Source organism: Onychostoma macrolepis, chromosome 10 (genome assembly GCF_012432095.1).
Source record: "Onychostoma macrolepis isolate SWU-2019 chromosome 10, ASM1243209v1, whole genome shotgun sequence".
Lineage (NCBI taxonomy): Eukaryota > Metazoa > Chordata > Actinopteri > Cypriniformes > Cyprinidae > Onychostoma > Onychostoma macrolepis.
In genome coordinates this window covers 2,106,570-2,119,830 of record NC_081164.1, presented here as the reverse complement: position 1 = coordinate 2,119,830, position 13,261 = coordinate 2,106,570, and the positions used below count along the sequence as shown (strand labels likewise).

The following is a 13,261-nucleotide window of genomic DNA, read 5'->3' as shown; positions in this document are numbered from 1 at the left end:
GGAATTTAGGATGAAGGTCCACGTTTTTGGGAATAGTCCCTCCCCTGCGGTGGCAATCTATGGACTTCATCGTGCAGCTCAACATGGGGAACTTGAGTTTGGGAAAGATGCAAAAGCCTTTGTAGAGCGTGACTTCTACGTGGATGATGGCCTAAAATCAATGCCCACGGCTGAGGAAGCGGTTGATCTGTTGAAAAGAACTCAGGTGATGTTGGCAAGTTCCAACCTGAGGCTTCATAAGATAGCATCCAACAGTCCTGCTGTAATGAATGCTTTTCTTGTGGAGGATCATGTGAAAGACATCAAGGATCTGGATTTGGAAAAGGATACTCCACCTATTCAGAGGAGCCTTGGTCTGAGCTGGAATCTTAAAGATGACGCCTTCACTTTCTGTGTTGATGCAGAAGAGAAGCCTTTCACACGTAGAGGTGTCTTGGCAACTGTTAACAGCGTGTTTGACCCTCTTGGGCTGGCAGCACCTGTTACCATCCAAGGGAAAGTTCCTTCTTCGTAATTTGACAGTTGACACAAAAGATTGGGATGCCCCTCTACCTACAGACAGGGAAGCTGAATGGGAGGCTTGGAAACACTCTTTGCAGGATCTAACACAGTTCGAAATTCCCAGAGTGTACTCAGAGGTTTCTCTGTTTCTCAAAGGATTGTTAGGCTGCATTAATTAGATCAACCGGAACCGGGAACACTCCCCATAACACACGATGTACTCGTTACATCGTAAGTAGAATGGCATCTAAGCTAATATTTGTCTGTTTCTTTCCTATTCTGTTTCTCAGTCCATATCTGATCAGATGGTGGATCAGCACCAAGAGATGATGTCTACAGCCCTGATCGTCAGCGGAGACCAGGACACCTAGATGAGCCCCAGAGACATATCCCTAGTGAAGACCTCGATTAAAATACAATAAAACTAAAAATATAACTAAATAACTAAAAATATAACAAAATACCTAACTACATAATACTATTACTGTTAGAAATTGCAACAAAATTAAAAAAAAAAATAGAAATATAAACTTTTGAACTGCGGGTTTCGTCTGGCCAGAGGAGAACTGGCCCCCCGACTGAGTCTGGTTTCTCCCAAGGTTTTTTTCTCCATTCTGTCACAGAGGGCGTTTTGGTTCCTTGCCGCTGTCGCCTCTGGCTTGCTCACTTGGGGACACTTAATTTTCTAGCGATTACCGCCGATTTGATTGCACAGATACTATTTAAACTAAACTGAGCTAGACAATGACATCTCTGAATTCAATATTGAAATGCCTTTAACTGAAAATTGAGTGTTTAATCTTATCATTATACATTACTGACACTTTATCCTCCAATTTGTTACTGTTAAGTGCTTTGACACAATCTGTATTGTTAAAAGCACTATATAAATAAAGGTGACCTGACTTGACTCTGTCCTTGGCACAAGGGATAGAAATTCACGTTTTTTCGGATGCTTCCACAAAGGCAGTAGCCTACTTGAGAGTGAGAGATGGAGATGGCTTATGTGAAGTGGGGTTTGTCTTAGGCAAGGCTAAGCTTGCCCCGCTGTCTGCTCACACCATACCTAGATTAGAGCTAGGTGCAGCAGTCCTGGCAGTAGAAGTTGCGGAACTCATTCAAAATGAGTTAGATATTACCCCAAATGCTGTGGAATTCTATTCAGACAGTAAAGAGGTGTTGGGGTATATTCATAACTAAACCAGACGGTTTTATGTGTGCGTGAGTAATAGAGTTCAGCGGATCAGGAGATCGACAAGGCTGGAACAGTGGCATTATGTTCCCACAAGTCAAAACCCTGCCGATCATGCAACACGTTCAATACCTGCTTCAGACTTGAAAGACTCCACATGGATTTCTGGGCCTGCCTTTCTTTCTCATCCTGATTCAGAATGTCTTGAAGACAATCAGTCATACATCCTAATTCACCCTGATTCAGATGTAGAAGTGTGTTCTAATCGTACTGACCTGACACCCTATGACTTTCCTGTCTGCCTTGGCTCACATCGCTTTGAGCGCTTTTCGACCTGGAAGCATCTCAGACGAAATATATCCAACTTAATCCACATTATGCATTCATTCAGACCAAAACTGAGGTAGTGAATGCCTGTAAGAAATGGCATCTCTGTGACAAAACACTCACAGAGGAACTTTCACAGGCTGAAGTTGTTATAGTACAATGTGTCCAACTGGAAAGCTACCCTGTTGAGTTTGCTTGTCTTTCTGCAGGGAAGGATCTTCCAAAAACGAGTGGATTGAGAACTCAAAACTCCTTTATTAACCAGGATGGGCTCCTGAGGGTAGGTGGCAGACTCAAGCATGCTCCCATTGAACAAAGAGAAAAGCATCCAATTATTATTCCAGGGAAAAGTCACATAGCCCTTCTGATAACGAGACATTTTCATTTGTTAAAGGTTTTGCTAAATGTTAAGAGATTGAAGAATATGATGAATTTAAATGCATTTACAATGAAAAAAGTACTTGTTCATGAAAGAGGACAAATAAAAGAAATTATCTTGCTTTATCAGTGCAGTCAACAAGTGAAACTTGTGAAGTTAGTTTATATAGTTGGAAATATACAGCGATAGAGACTCGAACATGTAAGGTCACATGTAATTTTTAAAGCTTTATCTATCGATTCTACAACTTATTTATATTATATGTGATCTGTATATATTAACATTCATTTAAAATAAATGATTTGTAATAACTGTTAAACTAAAATTACTTGTGTGTAATGGATTAATAATAATATAAATCAATTATATAAATCATATAAAATAAAAAAAAATCGTTTTGGCCAGACAATTTTGTTTTTTTAGTACTTGTGACCTTGTAGGAAGAGAAACTGGGGGAGTGACTTTTTTTGTGTCAGACATGTCACTTTGCTCACATCTGATTGGTCCAATTTCATTTTGATATCTCTAACTCAGAACATAAGCTGCCCCGGAGCACGTTAGCTGTGCAGTGTAAGTTACTATGGCAATGAATACAGCTAAAAGCCAAGCCACTTTCATGGTACCTAAAACCCAGGATTGGTGCAAACTAAACTGAAACCTACCTGGCTAGCCAGCTAATCCAGCTTCATGGTACAGGCCCCTGGTCTAATATGTTGACAACATTGTCTTTGTTTATATACACTGAACAAAATTATAAACGCAACACTTTTGCGAACTCAACTGATTGAAGATTGAAGACTTTTTCTATGTAAACAAAAGGCCTATTTCTCTCAAATATTGTTCACAAATCGGTCTAAATCTGTGTTAGTGAGCACTTCTCCTTTGCCGAGATAATCCATCCACCTCACAGGTGTGGCATATCAAGATGCTGATTAGACAGCATGATTATTGCACAGGTGTGCCTTAGGCTGGCCACAATAAAAGGCCACTCTAAAATGTGCAGTTTTATCACACAGCACAATGCCACAGATGTCGCAAGTTTTGAGGGAGCGTGCAATTGACATGCTGACTGCAGGAATGTCCACCAGAGCTGTTGCCTGTGAATTGAATGTTTCATTTCTCTACCATAAGCCGTCTCCAAAGGCGTTTCAGAGAATTTGGCAGTACATCCAACCGCCTCACAACCGCAGACCACGTGTAACCACACCAGCCCAGGACCTCCACATCCAGCGTCTTCACCTCCAAGATCGTCTGAGACCAGCCACCCGGACAGCTGCTGCAACAATCGGTTTGCATAACCAAAGAATTTCTGCACAAACTGTCAGAAACCGTTTCAGGGAAGCTCATCTGCATGCTCGTCATCCTCATCGGGTCTCGACCTGACTGCAGTTCGTCGTCGTAACCGACTTGAGTGGGCAAATGCTCACATTCGATGGCGTCTGGCACTTTGGAGAGGTGTTCTCTTCACGGATGAATCGGTTTTCACTGTACAGGGCAGATGGCAGACAGCGTGTATGGCGTCGTGTGGGTGAGCGGTTTGCTGATGTCAATGTTGTGGATCGAGTGGCCCATGGTGGCGGTGGGGTTATGGTATGGGCAGGTGTATGTTATGGACAACGAACACAGGTGCATTTTATAGATGGCATTTTGAATGCACAGAAATACCGTGGCGAGATCCTGAGGCCCATTGTTGTGCCATTCGTCCACGACCATCACCTCATGTTGCTGCATGATAATGCACGGCCCCATGTTACGAGGATCTGTACACAATTCCTGGAAGCTGAAAACATCCCAGTTCTTGCATGGCCAGCATACTCACCGGACATGTCACCCATTGAGCATGTTTGGGATGCTCTGGATCGGCGTATATGACAGCGTGTTCCAGTTCCTGCCAATATCCAGCAACCGCACAGCCATTGAAGAGGTGGACCAACATTCCACAGGCCACAATCAAAACACAATCAAGACATAGAAAATGTCTTAGATCTTTGAGTTCAGCTCATGAAAATGGGGCAAAAACAAAAGTGTTGCGTTTATGATTTTGTTCAGTATATGTTAGTCTTAGTGAGTTAAATTCTTAGTCTTGATTTTTATTCGGTTAATTGGTTTAAGTTGTTGATTTAATATTTTAAACTTTGTATTTTTGTATGACTGTCATCTTTTTATTGGTGAGGCACCTTGGTCAGCATTTATGTTTGTGTTAAGGTGCTATATAAATAAAAATGACCATGACCTTGACCTTGCAATGAAAGTCCATCCAAAACTAAAAATTCTTTCACCCTCATGAATGAATGAATGCCACAGCCATATCACCCTGCAGCCCATGGAAGCTAAGCAGGGCTGAGCCTGGTCAGTACCTGGATGGGAGACCTCCTGGGAAAACTAGGTAGCTGTTGGTAGAGGTGTTAGTGAGACCAGCAGGGGGTGCTCACCCTGTGGTCTGTGTGGGTCCTAATGCCCCAGTATAGTGACAGGGACACTATACTGTCAAAAGAGCACCGTCTTTCGGATGAGACGTTAAACCGAGGTCCTGACTCTCTGTGGTCATTAAAAATCCCATGACACTCATCGTAAAGAGTAGGGGTGTAACCGAATTCCCTGCTCTGGCCATTGTCAATTATGGCCTCCTAATAATCCCCATCCACTTGATTGGCTCTATGACTCTATCTCCTCTCCACCTGTAGCTGGTGTGTGGTGAGCGCCGTTGTCCTTTGGCTGCCGTCGCATCATCCAAGTGGGTGCTGCACACCGGTGGTGGTTGAGGAGAGACACCCCACATGATTGTAAAGCGCTTTGGGTGTATAGCAATACACAATAAAAGCGCTATATAAATGCTTCATTCATTCATTCACTCACCCTCATGTGGTTACAAGTATGAGTTTCTTTCTACTGTGGACACAAACTGAGATTGTTGCTGAATAGTAAAGCATATATTGTATGAATATTGTTGCAACTCTGCAGTGTGAAAGTTTTTTGTGTGTAGCACAGTGTGTCAGACTGTGTTCTAAACAAGCGATATACAGTGTGGAAAAGGCCAATTTTTCTCTTTGTTCTAAGATTTTAGAACATCACAAAGCAGTCTGTATCTGTATTTCAGAAGTGAATGAATAATGGCTTAATGTATTCTACGAATTTTTCATCGTTATAATGAATACACTATATATAAAATATGTATAAATACATATTTATCATGAAGTGTGAAAAGAAGCCATATGTTCATAGAATGCATCACAAAGGAATTGAAAAGCATAGTGGCCCTATCAAATCAAAGTAGGAAAACCAAACGCTGAGCAATAGATTTGTCTTTTGTCATGTACTGTTAGTTATTTTACATTTTGTATAAAATGTTTGATATATGTTTGTGTAAGCAATATGTTTGTTATCATTTATTTTGGTGCCATGAATATACTGTGGTAAAATGTGTAATATCAAGTGATTGTTGTCCTAAAATATGTATGTGAACACTTGCTTCATGAAATAAAACTTGATGTGATGTAAATGAATTTTTTTTGTAGTTTGTCTAAGCCTTGTTTGTGTACAGTAGCTTGCTAACTCAGACTATAAGAAAAGGTCCAGGATTGTTTTTAATTTCCACCTAATTTAGTATAACTCTTTCAAATCCATGCCACATATTTGCAAAAGAAAATACTGAGCAAAAAGGAAAAAAACAAACAAAGGGGACCACCCGCCCCCAAATTTTGATTAAAGTAATATAATTAGCACATAATCCAATAAATAAAAATTTGTATAAGTGAAAGTAATGTTCTGGGATTAATCAGCTGCTTTAAAATGTTTAAACTGCAGAGGGTGTCAGAGCGTTCACAAAACAATCATCAATCATCGTTTCCCAGGTGAACAATATTTCATGTAATTAGTCAATTGCTCTAATTGGACTGGTGAAGGCCTACAAAATACACGTACCACCAGCTGGATGTATGTCTGGATTTGTAGGTTATGTGTAGGGGTTTGAGACCGTGAACATTAGAGTTTGGGAGCATTTGTGGATTTTTGTCATGGGTCAAGGGTGGAAAAGGTCAGTTTATTAATTCAATCTGTGCTTCTGAATGACTCTGCGAACATTTATTAATGTTTATTTTTCTTCAAATTTGTAGGTTACCCTTGCTAGTAGTTTTCCTGCTATTTTGGAAGAATACTGATGGATTTAAAGGTGCAGTGTTTTCTTTTTCCTTTATCTTTCAAAGATGCTTGTTTAGTGGGACTTGTGTACAAATGTGTTCTGTTTTGTTTAATTCTATAGGTGGCGCTTATTCCAATGCCCATCAACAGTGGGGTCAGCCTTCTGACACTTTCTCACCTCATGCTGTCCAGTCTTCTATGCCAGAGGCCCGTGTGACTGGGACTTTGCCTGTTGAAGAAGTGGGCTCCAGTTTGTTCTCTAACAAACCCCTGAAGAGCAGGTCAAAGTTTAATCTACTCCAGTTTGTCAAAGGTGGTTCCAGCAGCTCTCAGTCAACGTCCCATGCCCAAACTGCTCCAGGCAGCTCTGTCTCTGCTTTCTTGCCTCTGCCCCTAGATGAACAGCCTTTAAGCAGCTTGACATCTGCTGGATCAAGTATTTCAGGTGCTGCTAGTGGATTGAGTTTGCAGACTCTGTATGCTGCAAGTGGTTCTGGACACCTCGTTTCTACCCAGGGAGGGAGTAGTAGCTACCCTGCCAAGCTTGGCTTTTCTGACCAGTCCACCAGTGATGGTTTGCATTTGTCAACCTCCCAGGAAACCTCTGTTCATAAATCAGCAGAAGCCTCTTTGCCTGTGTTCTCTCAGGAGAGTATCTCTTACAGCAGTTCATCTGCTCCAGGTGCCACTTCCACTTCTCAAAGTAGCCCTATACTATCAGAAAGTTCGGGTCAACGTGTATTTTCTCAGGGGGAAGGTAGCTACAGTGCTTTGTCTCAAGGTGCCTCTAGTCCATATACTCCAGGATCCCTGATGTCTAACAAGCTTGATGCTTTACCCCTAGGGGTTTCTAGCCAGTCCACAAGTGCTCAAAGTTCACCTAGTGGTTCTCCAAGCACCCAGAGCAGGTCTGGCACTCAGTTAGCAACTTCTAGTCGTTATGTCCCAGTACAGGGAGGTAGTAGCTCTACTAGTTTTTCTCACAAGCCTCAGGGCACTCTGGGTCAGTATGCTCCCTTGTCCCCTACCAAATATGTAAGCGCTCCCATGTCATCGCCCCAAGATATCTATAGCCAGGCCACAAGTAGCGGGTCTTCCTATAGAGCTGTTTCACAGGTTGGTTCTCTGCCTCAAGTGGGCGCTTCTGATCAGTTTGCATCTCGGAGAGGCAACCATTACAGTGGATTGCTTCCACAGTCTCAAGCTACCTCTAGCCAAGGGCATATTGACTACTCAAGCCCGTTTCCTCACCCCAAAGCACTTCCAGTCAGTCTGCGGTGTCTGGAGTCCCGTAAGCAATATGCCTCTGCCTCCCAGGGCAGCTCTAGAGCTCAGTTTGGGGCCTCTACTGGTTTTACCTCGCAGGGAATGAGTGGTTCTGTCCCATCTCAAGGTACCACAAGTCAGTTTGCCCCTGGCTCTCCATCTCCATATGATAGTTTATATTGCAAGTGTGCACTGTCACCCCAAGGTGTAGACCGTGAGTCTACTACTGTTCAGAGTTCACATAAGCAGTTTACCTCTAGATATGGCACCGAGTCAGGGTCTTCTACTCCATTCACCCTGCAAGGAAGTATTGCTTATGATCGATCGCCACGGCCTCAAGGTACTGCAAGTCAACTTGGCCCTGTGTCTCACTCCTATCCAAGTGTATCATCCTCATCCCAAGGTGTTGCCAGTCAGTCTACAACTGTTCAGTTTTCTAGGAAGCAGCTTGCCTCTACTTACACAGGCAGCTCTGGCACCCAGGCTGGGTCCTCTCCTCCCTTCACCCTGCAGGAAGCACTGCTTATGGTGGATCACCTCAAGATGCCGCAAGTCCATTTGCCCCTGGGTATGAATCCTCTTATGGAAGAGTGTCACTGTCCTCACCCCAAGCTGGTCCATCTACTACTGTTCAGGGTTCACGGAAGCAGTTTACATCTACCTTCACAGGGGGCTCTGGCACCCAGGCTGGGTCCTCTCCTCCCTTCACCCTGCAGGAAGCACTGCTTATGGTGGATCACCTCAAGATGCCGCAAGTCCATTTGCCCCTGGGTATGAATCCTCTTATGGAAGAGTGTCACTGTCCTCACCCCAAGCTGGTCCATCTACTACTGTTCAGGGTTCACGGAAGCAGTTTACATCTACCTTCACAGGGGGCTCTGGCACCCAGGCAGGATCCTCTACTCCCTTCACCCTGCAGGAAGCACTGCTTATGGTGGATCACCTCAAGATGCCGCAAGTCCACTTGCCCCTGGGTATGAATCCTCTTATGGAAGAGTGTCACTGTCCTCACCCCAAGCTGGTCCATCTACTACTGTTCAGGGTTCACGGAAGCAGTTTACATCTACCTTCACAGGGGGCTCTGGCACCCAGGCTGGGTCCTCTCCTCCCTTCACCCTGCAGGGAAGCACTGCTTATGGTGGATCACCTCAAGATGCCGCAAGTCCATTTGCCCCTGGGTATGAATCCTCTTATGGAAGAGTGTCACTGTCCTCACCCCAAGCTGTTGCTGGTCATGGTACCGTTCAGGATTCACAGAAGCCGTTTACATCTACCTTCACAGGGGGCTCTGGCACCCAGGCAGGATCCTCTACTCCCTTCACCCTGCAGGGAAGCACTGCTTATGGTGGATCATCTCAGCCTCAAGATGCTGCTAGTCAGCTTGTCCATGGGTCTTACCCATATGCAAGTGTGTCATTGTCCTCACCCCAAGGTGCTGCTAGTCAGTCCAGCCAATCATATCAAGGCGCTTCTGCGTCCCAAAGCCGGGAGTCTCAAAAATGGCAGCCTTCAGCCACTCATTTGACACCAGTTATTCGGACCTCCGATGCTACTGCATCACAGGGTAGCTCTCCAATGCAGTTCTCTTCCCTGTCCTCTGCAGGAGGCTCATCGAGAGTTTCTGGTCAGTTTGTTTCTGCACATGGTGGTAGCACCAGTTACGGTGGCTCTTTCCAATCTCAAAGTCTTTCTAGCAAGTATACCCCTGGGTTCCAGCACTTGCCCTATGAAACAAGTGTTGCTGGTCAAGGTACATCCAGTGCTTCTGAGGTCTTGAGTAGCTACAGTTCAATGAACAACCAGAATGCTCCTGCTCAACCATCTTCCTCAAGCCGCTTCTACTCGGTCAAGGGCTAAAAGACTCTGGTAAACTGATGCGAATGTCATCCAGAATTGAAACCCCAATAAATGTTTTAAGCAAAGCAGGTTTCTTGGTCTCTTTTGCCCCCCAAATACCACTACAGGATGGTGGAATACTTGCTGGTTTAGTTACTGTAACTGTTAAGGGAGCCATGTACAGTTTAAAGTGCTCCCCTATGAACCTTTAGTTTAATGTCAAAGAGTTTAAACAGTGGAACTTGCTCTTTAATGTGACTACGGTTGTGTTAACATGACCCCTATTTTGGGGTGGGGTAGACACCCAAGATTTCCATGACGATGGCTTTTGGGGCCATGAAAGCAAGCTCTTGACAATTGGCCTCAAGTTTTCAAAACTTAAAAATAATTTGTGGAAAAGGTGACCTTGCGTGTTCAGGCTATAGGAATGCAGGTGCATATCATTTCTTTATAAAGTGACCACCAACTAGTTGCTACTTAATAGAACTATTCATCACAAACTTGTTAGTATTTCACTAAATTTTACAATTTTTATTTAATTGTGGCATATTAATGTGTGGCTAGGGGTACTTCAAAAATGGTGACATTGGTATAGGTCCAGTCGTGGTGTTAAAATATCAGTAAACTGTATCCTTTTATTTTTTTTCCAGTAGTGCAAGATTTTATATTTTAAATTCTGCCTAGTAAAAGCAGTAGCATAACAGTTTTATATAAAAATCTGTGTTCACTAAAGTGTAGGCAGGCCTGGTTGTGATGACACAATGATTGTGCAGCAGCGACGTGTCATCCAGTAGAAAATGTTATTTATACCACAGTAGATTTAAACGAAATGAGCGGTCACAGGTCTGCATACCGTTATAATAGAATGGTTATATTAAGCAGCTGTTTCCATAAGTATTTCAGGGTTTTTTCACACCTAGTTTGTTTGAGCCCTGCAAACGCTCTCGGAGTGAATGGGAAAAAATGGGGGGGTTGGGGGGTGCGGTGTTGAAAATAAATAAATGAAAGTTTTGCAACAAAAAATAAATCAAATCCATTTTATTAATTCGTATATTCATTAAAATTCATTGAAAAAGTAGCCTAAGCCTACAATGACATAAGTTGAGTTGAATCAAATTGACTGAAAATCGTTTCAACTTATTAAACTGACTATAAAAAATAATTTGTTGCCATGACTTTTTAATCCTGTTATTACCTGTAAAATCTGTGCTGTACCCATAAGAATTAACGACCATTTCTACAACCATTGAAAAGAGACAAAGAGCGACAGCGTCTTCAGCAGCAAGCAATCTCGCATTCTCAGATCTGTAGCGCTTCTTTTGGTGTTTAATGCTAGATCTTTCCTATTCTTGGAACAATATTAATGCTTATGGTTGATTGATTATTCTTAATGAAAACAAATCCCACACTCAACATCATTAACCGTCCCATAGTCCTGCTTGAAATCTAAAGGTGACAGAGCCTTTTCTGTATTAGCCCCTAAGCTGTGGAATTCGCTACCTTAATCTGTTGGGTTATCCTCCTCTTCATCTGCATTAAAATCATCTTTGAAATTGTATCTCTTTTCTCAGGCCTATTCATAATTTTCTATACACTGAACAAAATTATAAACGCAACACTTTTGTTTTTGCCCCCATTTTTCATGAGCTGAACTCAAAGATCGAAGACTTTTTCTATGTACACAAAAGGCCTATTTCTCTCAAATATTGTTCACAAATCTGTCTAAATCTGTGTTAGTGAGCACTTCTCCTTTGCCGAGATAATCCATCCACCTCACAGGTGTGGCATATCAAGATGCTGATTAGACAGCATGATTATTGCACAGGTGTGCCTTAGGCTGGCCACAATAAAAGGCCACTCTAAAATGTGCAGTTTTATCACACAGCACAATGCCACAGATGTCGCAAGTTTTGAGGGAGCGTGCAATTGACATGCTGACTGCAGGAATGTCCACCAGAGCTGTTGCCTGTGAATTGAATGTTTCATTTCTCTACCATAAGCCGTCTCCAAAGGCGTTTCAGAGAATTTGGCAGTACATCCAACCGGCCTCACAACCGCAGACCACGTGTAACCACACCAGCCCAGGACCTCCACATCCAGCGTCTTCACCTCCAAGATCATCTGAGACCAGCCACCCGGACAGCTGCTGCAACAATCGGTTTGCATAACCAAAGAATTTCTGCACAAACTGTCAGAAACCGTTTCAGGGAAGCTCATCTGCATGCTTGTCATCCTCATCGGGGTCTCGACCTGACTGCAGTTCGTCGTCGTAACCGACTTGAGTGGGCAAATGCTCACATTCGATGGCGTCTGGCACTTTGGAGAGGTGTTCTCTTCACGGATGAATCCCGGTTTTCACTGTACAGGGCAGATGGCAGACAGCGTGTATGGCGTCGTGTGGGTGAGCGGTTTGCTGATGTCAATGTTGTGGATCGAGTGGCGCTGGGGTTATGGTATGGGCAGGTGTATGTTATGGACAACGAACGCAGGTGCATTTTATAGATGGCATTTTGAATGCACAGAAATACCGTGACGAGATCCTGAGGCCCATTGTTGTGCCATTCGTCCACGACCATCACCTCATGTTGCTGCATGATAATGCACGGCCCCATGTTGCAAGGATCTGTACACAATTCCTGGAAGCTGAAAACATCCCAGTTCTTGCATGGCCAGCATACTCACCGGACATGTCACCCATTGAGCATGTTTGGGATGCTCTGGATCGGCGTATACGACAGCGTGTTCCAGTTCCTGCCAATATCCAGCAACTTCGCACAGCCATTGAAGAGGAGTGGACCAACATTCACAGTGGACCAACGTACACATGTTGCACTGTGTGAGGCAAATGGTGGTCACGCCAGATACTGACTGGTTTTCGGACCCCCCCCCAATACAGTAAAACTGCACATTTTAGAGTGGCCTTTATTGTGGCCAGCCTAAGGCATACCTGTGCAATAATCATGCTGTCTAATCAGCATCTTGATATGCCACACCTGTGAGGTGGATGGATTATCTCGGCAAAGGAGAAGTGCTCACTAACACAGATTTAGACAGATTTGTGAACAACATTTGAGAGAAATAGGCCTTTTGTGTACATAGAAAAAATCTTAGATCTGAGCTCAGCTCGTGAAAAATTGGGGCAAAAACAAAAGTGTTGCGTCTTATAATTGTTCAGTGTAAATAACTTACAAGACTAAGATATCCAGAAAACAGATATAAACAGTTGAAACAGGCCTCAAAACAAGACACACAAACCTCAAGAACGGTGGCAATAAACAAATGTTAAAAAGATGAGCTCTTTACATCACAATACAACAAATAACTAACAATAATGACAAATCAACAACAAAAAGTTTAAATGAAGTCAGCAAACAGCAAAACAATAATCCTATAACAGTAACTTCATAATTTATTCATGCTGCAATGCATGCAGGGATCTCACAAAGCCTTAACACAGGGGTCATCAAACTTGATCCTGGAGGGCCGGTGTCCTGCAGAGTTTAGCTCAAACTTGCCTCAACACACCTGCCTGGAGGTTTCAAGTATAGCTAGCAAGACCTTGATTAGCTGCTTCAGGTGTGTCTGATTAGGGTTGGAGCTAAACTCTGCAGGACACCGGCCCT

General features: G+C 43.3%; 1 pseudogene; it reads left to right on the top strand.

The window, feature by feature from the left end:
* The first annotated feature begins 6,330 nt into the window (after positions 1-6,330).
* Positions 6,331-9,724, top strand: LOC131548706 (uncharacterized; annotated as a pseudogene).
* Positions 9,725-13,261: the final 3,537 nt, after the last annotated feature.